Source organism: Hyperolius riggenbachi, unplaced genomic scaffold, assembly GCF_040937935.1.
Source record: "Hyperolius riggenbachi isolate aHypRig1 unplaced genomic scaffold, aHypRig1.pri scaffold_243, whole genome shotgun sequence".
In the NCBI taxonomy this organism is placed as follows: domain Eukaryota; kingdom Metazoa; phylum Chordata; class Amphibia; order Anura; family Hyperoliidae; genus Hyperolius; species Hyperolius riggenbachi.
This window is the reverse complement of record NW_027152454.1, coordinates 77,565-90,327: the sequence shown is the minus strand read 5'-3', so window position 1 is coordinate 90,327 and position 12,763 is coordinate 77,565. Positions and strand designations below refer to the sequence as shown.

At 47.4% G+C, this 12,763-nt stretch overlaps 1 protein-coding gene across 1 annotated transcript in view; it reads right to left on the bottom strand.

Moving 5' to 3' along the window:
- LOC137543850 (pancreatic secretory granule membrane major glycoprotein GP2-like) overlaps positions 1–12,763 on the bottom strand; it is a gene marked incomplete at its 3' end in the record, with an annotated part of 96,967 nt that overhangs the window by 61,686 nt on the left and 22,518 nt on the right. The window lies entirely within an intron of this gene.

The following is a 12,763-nucleotide window of genomic DNA, read 5'->3' as shown; positions in this document are numbered from 1 at the left end:
AGAATTCTTTCTGTTGCTGAGTCTTTTGCAGCCCAATGGAGATCTCCATGCGTCTGCTGCCCACCTATTTGCGCGGATTGGGGGGGGGGGGGGGAGAGAGAGAGACATGAGTATTTATGCAGCGCCAGTAATTCACCTCTTTAGCCTTCAGTCATTTTTTACCTTATGCATCTGAGAAATTTTCACCTCCCATTCATTCGCCAATAACTTTATCACTACTTATCCCAATGAATTGATCTATATCTTGTTTTCTCCAACAACAATTAGGCCTCAAATAGGCTTTCTTTGGGTGATAAATTTTGCTAAGAATTATTTTTTTCTAAACGCAATTTAATGGGAATATTACGAAAAAATGGAAAAAAAATCATTATTTCTCAGTTTTTGGCCATTATAGCTTTAAAACATTACATGCTAACATGATTAAAATCCATATATTTTATTTGCCCATTTGTCCCGGTTATTACACCATTTAAACTATGTCCCTATCACAATGTATGGCACTAATATTTTATTTGGAAGTAAAGGTGCATTTTTCAGTTTTGCGTCCATCACTATTTACAAGCTCATAATTTAAAAAAATAATAGCAATATACCCTCTTGACATGCATATTAAAAAGGTTTAGACCCTTAGGTAACTATTTATGTGTTTATTTTTTATTGTAATTTTTTTTCTAAATGTAATTTATTGTGTGTATTAAAAAATGTATGTAGATGTAGTTTTACTATTTGGCCACAAGATGGCCTCAGTCATTTTTTTTTCTTCCTGCAAGCGAGCGGTCACGCTTACAGGAAGTGAAGGGAGGACGTGAAAGTTTTTATTTATTTAGAAAGATTGTGGCTTCTCGTAGAAGCCGTCTGTCTTTCTAACCGGGGCTTAGATCAATGAATGGGAACTGTGTAAAGTGTGGATGCATTGCAGTATAATGACATGTGGCATCATAACGCACTGCATGCAGTGTAATACCACAAAATGCGCATCAGTGACATGAAAGCATACTTTTCATTGGCTGCATGCTTCGCAGTACTTCACTGTATGTGACACAACGCGTGGATAAGGTGCGGTACCGCTTTCCCGATCCGTTGCGTTCCAGCTGTTACAGGGAATGCAATGCAATGGCCACTGTGAACCTAACCTAGCCTAAGACCTTTCTTGATCAGTTTTGACAAAGAAAAAGATTATAGACTACTTAATGGATTGTGAGAACCAATTCTCTTATTGATCATCAGCAGGCAGAAACGTCCCAAGAAGACGAAGCATGACAGAAAATGTGCAGCTGCATAGCTCTGTGTTGCAAAGGAGCATAATTAACAAAAACAATGAAAGCATTAGAGCAGATCTTTGTGATACACAGGTGTAGAAGTGATGCAGTTGCTTAAAGCCACCAATCTGAATGCTTGATCTTGACGTCTGAACCATTTTCACCACAAGAGGTTCCAACGTTTCCCACACTGGTTTTGATAAATCAAATGGTGCAAAGCTACTAGTGGCTGAATTCGGGTTGATTTCTTTTTTCTGCTGAAATCAGATTGAAGTAAAATGGTGCATAGAAATTAACCATCCATATTGCTAGACCAGTTTTTTTTTTATTGGGGATTACTTAACCAGCTGAGCGGTCTGGACGAGCTCAGCTCGTCCAACACCGCCAGCGGCTGCCGCTCAGGCCCTGCTGGGCCGATTTTAATGAAATAAAAAGCAGCACACGCAGCCGGCACTTTGCCAGCCGCGTGTGCTGCCTGATCGCCGCCGCTCTGCGGCGATTCGCCGCGAGCAGCGGCGAAAGAGGGTCCCCCCAGCCGCCTGAGCCCAGCGTAGCCGGAACAAAAAGTTCCGGCCAGCGCTAAGGGCTGGATCGGAGGCGGCTGACGTCAGGACGTCGGCTGACGTCAATGACGTCACTCCGCTCGTCGCTATGGCGACGATATAAGCAAAACAAGGAAGGCCGCTCATTGCGGCCTTCCTTGTTTATTCTGGGCGCCGGAGGCGATCGGAAGATCGCCTCCGGAGCGCCCTCTAGTGGGCTTTCATGCAGCCAACTTTCAGTTGGCTGCATGAAATAGTTTTTTTTTTATTTAAAAAAAACCCTCCCGCAGCCACCCTGGCGATTTAATCAGAACGCCAGGGTGGTTAAAGAGAGTCTGAAGCCTTCTAAAAATCATCTTTTTATTAGATATTTATCATTAGCAATATCAGCAGTGCTTAAACGCTGCATTCCCATGGCAGAACGATGTTATTAAACCCCACAAATCCTTGGGACAAAATGCGGGGAGCGATTCTTGTGAGAGGCAGAGCTTTCTGCTGTAGCTCTGCCTCTACTCGCATCAATCCCCACTGACCGCCGCCTCTTCTCGACCCTCTCAGTCTTCTTTAACTGAGAGGGGTGGGGAGAGGCGGCGATCAGCGGGAAGCCATATATGTATCCTTTAAACAATACCAGTTGCCTAGCTGCCCTGCTGATCTATTTGGCATCAATAGTGTTTGAATCACATGACTAAAAGTATCAGAGTTAGAGGATCAGCAGGACAACAAGGACATTTGCATTGTATAAAGTGGACCTCCAGTGTATTCCTTGGTCCTTTCCTCCTAACATACTGTATAATCACCTGCCGTGTCTTCTTCTAGTACATAAATGCATAAATCACCCCAGGGGCTGTGTGTCCTCCAACGCCATTTGTTTTCTGTGCTCTAGGAATACACGTCATTTTTCAGCTTGGAGCGTTAGATGCCGAAAGTCGGCGGACATGGAGCCTCGAGGGTGATTCACAAGAAGACACGGCAGGTTAAAATTGTGCAAGGGTCTCTATGGAGCCTTTTACACCTATTGCGGTTCATTGCTATGTGCCAGAAGTATCTGATCGGGTCTGCAGTGCATTACCGCAAGCACCTTGCGTAACGCATGTAATGGAAGTCTATGGGCGACGCAGTAAGTGTGAACGCCGGAGTGTAGTGTGTTGCGGTGCCCATGCACAGACTGGCGGGAATCCCAGTGATGTACTTCCTGCCCAGCAGGAATTTACTATAGTCAGAGGTTTGCTCTGTAGCTGAGTTTACAATAACGAGATTCTTCTGTACAGCATAAACTATGTTTTTTGGTAGTTTGTAACCTACTTTTAGTTTGTTTTAAACTACTTTCAACAGTTTATAGGATACTGTAACATAACAACAAAAATAAGTAATAAAAAAACTGTAATGTATATTTGGTACATAGAAACAATTTTGTTTGTCTGTATGAAAATTATAACTCGAATCGTTTGTAAGTAGCAGGGGCGTTGCTAGCCCCAAAGATCAGTGGCACGTGCCACGGATATATTCTGGGGTGCCCTGGATGTCCCCCAGGCAGAGTCAGTGCTGTGGAGCCTCTGTTTGGCATGCTGGGAGCTGTGATGCATCAATGGGGAGTATGCTGGGTGCTGTGGTGCCTCTATGGGGCATGCTGAGTGCTGTGGTGCCTATATGGGGGCATGCTGGGTGATGTGGTGCCATGCTGGGTGCTGTGGTTTCTTTATGGGGGCATGCAGGGAGCTGTGGGTATTCTAATGCGGCATGCTGGGAGGCCCATGGGAGCATGGGAGGGGTCCACTAGAAGGTCAGGGAATGCTATGGAGGACTGCCAGATAACCTGGTAGCAGGCCAGCCTGCCCAGCAGAAAGCCAGACCAGCCAGCACAGAAGCCAAGTAACTCTCTCTAATTATGTGTAAGTGGCACTGCCTATTTATGTGATATGCTGCATTTATTTATTTGAATTAATGGAGAGGGGGGATTCATCCAACAGTTTGCTGGGCAGGCCTACTTAGACCACTGTTACTTTCATGTAAATTTGGCTCCACCCCTGACCACACCCATATTCTGGTGTGTGTGACCCACCATTTTTCAGCTGGAGTGCCCAAAAGTGCCCCGCATCTCTTAGGATCCTAACAACACCCCTGGTAAGTAGGGGACTTCCTGTATTTTAATCTTGACCCTGTTAGCATTCAATAACAGTGATTGATAGGAGGAACCAGTTGCTGAATAGTTATCAATACATGAAGTTCTATGTCTATACATAGGCTGTCCTCCAGAAACATGCATGCAACCCAAATATGTGCATACATTAAACAATACATTCCCATTGCAGTTAAAGGAAACTACTGTATAATTATGTTCCACATAGAAGTAAATGATAAGACCGGCACACAGTGACCTAGCAGCTGTGTTTGCCAACATGAAACAAATTGCAGATCGCTGGCACTGAGAAGCCCAGTAACATGCTGCCTGCCAGGGTTGTTTTGGGTCATTTTAGTGCCCCAGGTGAGGCGTCTTTTGTTTCACTATACACTTCCCAATCAAAAATAATTCATTTTGCTGGTACCATTAAAAAACTCATAAATGATATACAGAAATGATGTATTAAATTTCTCAAATCATGTGGCACACACTTTGCCTAAGCCACCCACAGGACTATGACCAATGTCTTGAATCTAACGCTATTTGTCAATATGGACACTTTACCTTTACTTTATGTTTGTTTTATGTTTATGTAGATTATTGTATTCTAACTTCATTTTGCAGCCATACAGTACCATCTACTGCCCACCTCGATATATGTAAATATGCTCAATAGGACATTGACTTTTGTACCTGTTCCTCTACTACTCACATCCACATTAGATAAAAATGTATATGGCTTTTTGCTATTGTATTCTCTCTGCAAATGTTTACCGTAATAAAAATCAAAGATGGAGAAAAAAAATCCAGCTGAAGAGGGTTAAATATTGGAGTCGACTTATACACGAGGTATATACGGTAACTTGCGCTGCACAATAAATAATTGCCTTCATAACAGGATCATACTTCTATAGCAGCCTCGGGCTGTGTCAAGTTCCTCCAGAGAAGATAAGTAAACAAACCAGCAGAGAATAAAGAAAACGACCTCAGAAAGATAGAAACATTTGCGTACTCCAGCTGTAGAAAAGTTTAATACCATACAAAAAGCAGCATCTACTGGAACACTATAGTCACTCTGTACCATGCCCTTCAAACAAACAGCGGCACTGAGCACTCTAAGAACACATCTTTTATTCAGATACTAGAAAAAGGCACTAGAGCAGGGTTCATCAGACTGAGCTGTAGAATAGGCAAGCTGTACATTCTGGAGTATCAAAAGCTGCATGGCACAGGAAAAAGCTGATTTTCATGAATTTAAAGGAGTACTGTAACCTTAAAAAAAGTTCATGTTCCTGGGGCTTCTACTGCCCCCCAGCAGACGTGCTGTGCCCACGCTGTTACTCTACGATCCTCTGGTCCCAGTCACGGCTCGCTTCCAGTTTTTGCGACTTTAATGACGCAAACAACTGTGCCTGCATGGCCCTGGCTACATGCATCCTCGCTGACGTCGCCGGGATCTCCCTGCGCAGGCACAGTGCAGTTGCTTGCGACATTAAAGTCGCAAAAAACGGAAGCGAGCCGCGGCGGGGACCCGGAGTATTGTAGAGTGTCAGCGTTGGTGCAGGACATCTGCGGGGAACTGGTAGAAACCCCAGGTAAGTTGAACAAATTTTTTCTTTGGGTTACAGTACTCCTTTAAAGTACAACTGATGTAATTTTTTTTTTTTTTTTAAAAAGGTAAATACGTACCTCAGTTAGGGATGATCAATAAGATGCAAATAATTTCTTCTAACATTCAAATTTCATATAAATTATATGTAGCTTGAACTTGGACCAATAAATAAATGACAGGAAGTTGTTATGATTGGTTTAATGTCAAGCTGAATATAATTTACATGAGTCGGAGTTGAGGAGTCTGAGCAATTTTTGGGTACCTGGAGTTGGTGGTTTCATCAACTGAGTAGTCGGAGTTGGATGATTTTTGTACTCACTCCATAGCCCTGCAAGGGCTGTGCAGTCGGAGTTGTGGAGTTGGAGCAATTTTGGGGTATCTGGAGTTGGAGTCAGCGGTTTCATAAACTGAGGAGTCGATGTTGGATATTTTTTGTACCAACTCCACATCCCTGATCTCATTGATCATCCCCACTCATTAGTTGAAAGCCTTTGGATAGGTCAGATGCTTCCCGGATCTTTGTAGAGCCCACTGATCCAGAGCTGGGTTGCTCTGAACAAATGCATCTGGACTTGGGAAGCTCAAGTTAGATCAGCACATTTATTCCTCCATGCACAAGTGCTTTGGTCTGTCGGTCATGCCCAGTCCAAATGCACTTGTCAAAACCTGGGAGCTCAGGCGGAAGAAACCTAATGAACTGGCAAAAGTCAAATGGGTATAGAGGGACTTTACACTTGACACGTGAGTTGCCGGCGGTTCTAGGAAACCACTGGACTATCCACAGGCTTCCCACTACTGAGGTAGGAATCATACTTTTTTATTGTAACGATCGGTGTAACAGAGAGAGTCTGATTACCGGTGAACTGCAGTATCACCGAGAATACAGAATATACCCGATTATTGATGATCTGCAGTATCACCGATAATCAGATATATCTACTAACCTCTGGACACCTGAGATATGCGAGTGTTGGTGCAACAGTAATACTTTGAGTACTGCACCTCAGGAGAAGGTACAGAAACAGTAAGGAGTACTGCACGGAAGTAAGTTCCTTCCGTTGGCCTAGACTCTCCCGGAGGAGGGGCTAGGCTGAGAGTAGGAAGGACAGAGCGTGAGTGACACCAGTGAGAGGGTGTCACTAACAGGTCTGGGAACTGCCTCTAACAGTAAGACCAGTTCTCGAGGTCGGGCTAACCAGGTCGTTAACACACAGACAGATAAGGTACAGATTCAGGAGACAGATACGGAATCCAATGAACAGGCAGGGTTTGGCAACGGAGTATCAGAATAGCAAGGTACAGAATCAGGAGGCAGATACGGAGTCCGGGAACGAGCAGAGTTTGGCAACAGGATTTCAGAAATAGCAAGGTACAGAATCAGAGTTCAGAGGAATAGTCAGGCAGGCAAAAGGTCATAACAAATAATACAGTTCAATATTCCTAATGCTAAGGTGTGAGCTCCTTGATCGTCAACACCTTTGGAAACTATGCTAGAACACAGAAACAGACAAGGTCTGAGTGCTACCACGTAGTGATCGCAACGCCAGACACCAGAGAAATGACCAGCACCCAGTATATATACTATAGCGCTCTCCAGTGCCACCCCTAAGTGCTGGACCAATGGAAGGTGGTGAAAATGTCAGCTGACCAGCTTGGTCAGCTGACTCTTCTCTGGCTGTCATATAAGCTCTGTCTCTCAGCGCGCGCGCGCGCGTCCTTCTGAACCTGTGTGGACTAGCAGTCCCAGCCACACCAGACATGTTTTGCAATGTATCCGCTAATTCGGGCGCGGGGGCCGCCGCACTGCTCTCCAAGCAAGCGGCGGCTTCCCCGCGTCCAACCACAATGTCAGTAGTATTGTTATGCGCGCAATCCGCCGCATCCAACGCGGACTCCACCGCTCTGCCCATGCGGCATGCGGCGGTTTCTTCGCGTTGTGCTGCCATGTTGGACGCGGAGACAGCCGCCTCACTCTGAGCACCTGCGGCGGCTTTTCCGCGTTTCCTCACAGTACCCCCCCCCCCTCCCCCCTGAGGAGTGGACTCCGGACAACTCCTACCAGGCTTCTCAGGATGCAACGCGTGGAACTCCCTTCTTAATTTGTCAGCATGTATGCGACCTTCAGGTACCCATGATCTCTCCTCAATACCATACCCTTTCCAACAGGGGTGAGCCTGGGGTCCCTGGCACCTGGGTGCAAGATTTTCTCTGGCGCCTATGGGAGTGGTTAAATTAACCGCGCCCAACCACATAACCACACCCATGTCCTGCCTAATCACACCCACACCTTCCACCTCTTTACGCATGCATGTGATACTCCATTCCTACCCCTCTTCCATTGGCTTGCTCCTGGCTGGCTTTGGCTGCCTGCAAGTCTGCTAGTCTCTGGACTGACTCAGGCTGAGAGGCTCTGCGAGTGCAACGCAGTCACACACTGCGTATTTATGGCTGCCTGCGGCCACCCTACTCTTGCTCGCTGTCGTCGGCTCCTCCCCCCGCCAAGCCCAAGCGTGAGGTTGGCTGCCTGTATCTTTCCCGTTGCGCCGCGCAGCCTGCCAGTGTTGCCAACCTTTCACGTTACTTTTTACTGACAAATACCTAAAAATTTACTGACAAAAGATTTTTACTGACAACATTTCCCCACTAAATGCACATAAGAGACAGCGTTTCACCAGTAAATGCACGTAATGACAGACAATCTTTCATCAGTAAATGCACATAATGACAATCTTTTATCAGTAAATGCACATAATGAGAGACAGCTTTTCCCCAGTAAATGCACATAATAAGAGACAGCTTTTCACCAGTAAATGCACATAATAAGAGACAACTTTTCACCAGTAAATGCACATAATAAGAGACAGCTTTTCACCAGTAAATGCACATAAGAGACCGCTTTTCACCAGTAAATGCACATAATAAGAGGCCGCTTTTCACCAGCAAATGCACATAATAAGACACAGCTTTTCACCAGTAAATGCACATAATAAGAGACAGCTTTTCACCAGCAAATGCACATAATGACAAACAGCCAGTGTCCCCAGTATATGCAGCCAGGGATATATGTGCCCAGTAGATGTAGCCAGGGATATATGTGCCCAGTAGATGTAGCCAGGGGGTATATGTGCCCAGTAGAGGTAGCCAGGGGGTATATGTGCCCAGTAGATGTAGCCAGGGGGTATATGTGCCCAGTAGATGTAGCCAGGGGGTATATGTGCCCCGTAGATGTAGCCAGGGGGTATATGTGCCCCGTAGATGTAGCCAGGGGGTATATGTGCCCCGTAGATGTAGCCAGGGGGTATATGTGCCCTGTAGATGTAGCCAAGGGGTATATGTGCCCAGTAGAGGTAGCCAGGGGGTATATGTGCCCAGTAGATGTAGCCAGGGGGTATATGTGCCCAGTAGATGTAGCCATGGGGGTATATGTGCCCCGTAGATGTAGCCAAGGGGTATATGTGCCCAGTAGAGGTAGCCAGGGGGTATATGTGCCCAGTAGATGTAGCCAGGGGGTATATGTGCCCAGTAGATGTAGCCATGGGGGTATATGTGCCCAGTAGATGTAGCCAGGGGGTATATGTGCCCAGTAGAGGTAGCCAGGGGGTATATGTGCCCAGTAGAGTTAGCCAGGGGGTATATGTGCCCAGTAGAGGTAGCCAGGGGGTATATGTGCCCAGTAGAGGTAGCCAGGGGGTATATGTGCCCAGTAGAGGTAGCCAGGGGGTATATGTGCCCAGTAGAGGTAGCCAGGGGGTATATGTGCCCAGTAGATGTAGCCAGGGGGTATATGTGCCCAGTAGATGTAGCCAGGGGGTATATGTGTCCAGTAGAGGTAGCCGGTCGGTATATGAGCCCAGTAGAGGTAACCAGGGGGTATGTGTGCCCAGTAGAGGTAGCCAGGGGGTATATGTGCCCAGTAGAGGTAGCCAGGGGGTATATGTGCCCAGTAGAGGTAGCCAGGGGCCAGGGGGTATATGTTCCCAGTAGAGGTAGTCAGGGGGTATATGTGCCCAGTAGAGGTAGCCAGGGGTATATGTGCCCAGTAGAGATAGCCAGGGGGTATATGTGCCCAGTAGATGTAGCCAGGGGGTATATGTGCCCAGTAGATGTAGCCAGGGGGTATATGTGCCCAGTAGATGTAGCCAGGGGGTATATGTGCCCAGTAGATGTATCCAGGGGGTATATGTGCCCAGTAGATGTAGCCAGGGGGTATATGTGCCCAGTAGATGTATCCAGGGGGTATATGTGCCCAGTAGATGTAGCCAGGGGGTATATGTGCCCAGTAGATGTAGTGAGTGACAGCGACCCCCTTTAGTTAGTTAGTGAGTGAGTGAGTGAGTGAGTGAGAGTCCCCCAACCACCCCCCCCCCCCTAGCCGCCGCCGCCGCTTCCACCTCACCTTGCAGCAGCGTCAGACCTCGATCAGCGGGCGACCCGACCAGTAAGAGGGCGCCGGACGCACCCACTCTATATGCGGAAGTGATGTCACTTCCGCATATCAGTGCGGCGTGCTAGGTCCTAGCGCCCGCACTACTGGTCGCCGCCTGATAGAGGTCTGACGCGGCGCCGGTGCACCTGCTGCTAGAGGGAGGGAGGGAGAGAGCGGCGGCCACAGAGGGAGAGCGACGCCGGGCGGCGCCTCTCAGAGGCAGGCGCCTGGGTGCCTTGCACCCGCAGCACCCGCCCAGGCTCGGTCCTGCTTTCCAATGAACCAGATATTGTGCTGAATTCTGAACTATGCGTGAGTCTAAAATCTTCACTACTTCGTACTCAGGTTGGTCATCTATCATCACAGGAAGAGGAGGAGTGGGACCCACATGGACTGCTGGTTTAAGCAGGGACACATGAAAGGATCTTACGCCGCGCATACTGGCAGAAAGATCAATGGCATAAGTAACATTGTTGATCTTTCTAGTTACTGGAAACGGACCCACAAACCTGGGCCCCAACTTGGCTGAGGGCTGTTTCAAGGTCAAGTGACATGTGGACACCCAGACTAAGTCTCCTGGTTAAAACCTCCACTCTAAGGAACGTCTTTTGTCAGCTTGACCTTTTTGACTTTGAAACGCCTTCTCCAAATTATTTTTCACGATCCACCACATTTCTTTAAATGACCTTTGCCAGGCCTCCAGAGCTGGAAACGGAGTGGAGGCGACGGGCAATGGGGAGAATTTAGGCAACTTCCCGGTCACTATCTGAAATGGACAAAATCCCGAGGAAGAACTTTTCAAATTATTGTGCGCAAATTCTGCGAAGGGCAAAAACTTGACCCAATCATTTTGCGCCTCTGCAACGTAACACCTCAAAAACTGTTCCAATGATTGATTGACTCTTTCAGTCTGCCCATTGGTCTGTGGGTGGTAGCCCGACGAAAATGACAGTTCCATGCCCATTTGGTGACAAAATGCCCTCCAAAATCTTGAAACAAATTGGACTCTCCGATCCAACACTATGTTTTCCGGAATGCCATGCAATCGGAAAACGTGGCTGATGAACAAATCGGCCAACTCCTGGGCCGAGGGGAGTCCTTTCAAGGGCACAAAATGGGCCATTTTACTAAAGCGGTCGACTACCACCCAAATGACCGACATGCCCTCAGACCTGGGAAGTTCACCAACAAAATCCATGGACACGTGGGTCCACGGCTCACTCGGGGTGGGCAAGGGCTGCAACGTTCCCACAGGTGCCAGCCGGGAGGGCTTACTTTTTGCACACACCGCACGCTCTCTAACATATTCCTTGCAATCTGTTGCCAGAGAAGGCCACCACGCGCACCTGGCAACCAGATCCTGTGCTCTGGAGGCCCCAGGGTGTCCCGCATTTTTGTGTGAGCGGAACATCTGTAAAATCTGAAGACGGAAAGGCGGTGGTATAAACATAACCCCCTTGGGCTTCCCCTCTGGGACGTCCTGCTGAAAGGGACCTAAAGACTCTGTCCAATCTTTCCAAGTCTCAGTTGTTGCTAGTACCAGCTTCTGTGGGACAATGGTCTCTGGGGCGGAGGGCTGTGCTGTCTCCGGCTCAAAGCATCTGGACAGGGCATCTGCCTTAATGTTTTTGCTACCCGGAGTGTACGTATTTATAAATCTGAACCTCGAGAAGAACAATGACCATCGAGCCTGACGGGGGCTTAATCTCTTAGCTCCCTCGATGTATTCCAAATTTTTGTGATCAGTGTAAACTGTAATCGTATGTTCTGCTCCTTCCAACCAATGACGCCATTCTTCAAAGGCCAATTTGATGGCCAGGAGCTCCCTGTTGCCTATATCGTAGTTTCTCTCTGCCGGAGAGAACCTACGAGAAAAATAGGCACATGGGTGCAATCTACCCTGCAACCCTGACCGCTGGGACAGCACAGCCCCTACTCCGACCTCCGAGGCGTCCACCTCAACAATAAAGGGATAGGAGGTGTCAACGTGTCTTAGGATGGGTGCAGAGCAAAACAAATCTTTCAAAGTGGAGAATGCATGCAGAGCTTCTGGAGACCAGTGGGTAGTATCTGCCCCTTTCTTAGTGAGACTGGTGAGGGGTGCAATGACAGTAGAGTACCCCTTTATGAACCTTCTATAGTAATTGGCAAAGCCTAAAAATCTCTGAAGAGATTTTAACCCCACTGGTTGAGGCCATTCCAACACAGCAGAGACCTTGGCAGGATCCATAGACAGGCCCGAGGTGGAAATTATGTACCCTAAAAAGGTGACAGATGTTACCTCGAAGATGCACTTCTCCAATTTAGCGTAAAGCATGTTCTGCCTTAGTTTGTCCAATACAAAGTTGACGTGTGTCCTGTGCTCAGAGAGGTTGTTTGAGAAAATAAGTATATCATCTAGGTATACTAACACGAATTTGCCCAACACCTCCCTGAATACCTCATTAATTAGTTCTTGGAAGACGGCCGGGGCGTTACACAGCCCGAAGGGCATCACTAGGTACTCGTAATGCCCGTCGGGCGTGTTAAAGGCCGTCTTCCATTCATCGCCCTTTCTAATCCGCACCAGGTTGTATGCACCCTGTAAATCCAATTTTTAAAAAAAAGATCTTAGCGTCGGTAACCTGTGTAAACAAGTCATCTATCAGGGGCAATGGGTAGCGATTCTTCACTGTGATTTTATTCAGGCCCCGGTAATCAATACATAGCCGCAGGCCTCCGTCTTTTTTCTTAACAAAAAAGAACCCTGCGCCAGCGGGCGACCGGAAAGGGCGAATGAACCCCTTGGCTAAATTTTCACGA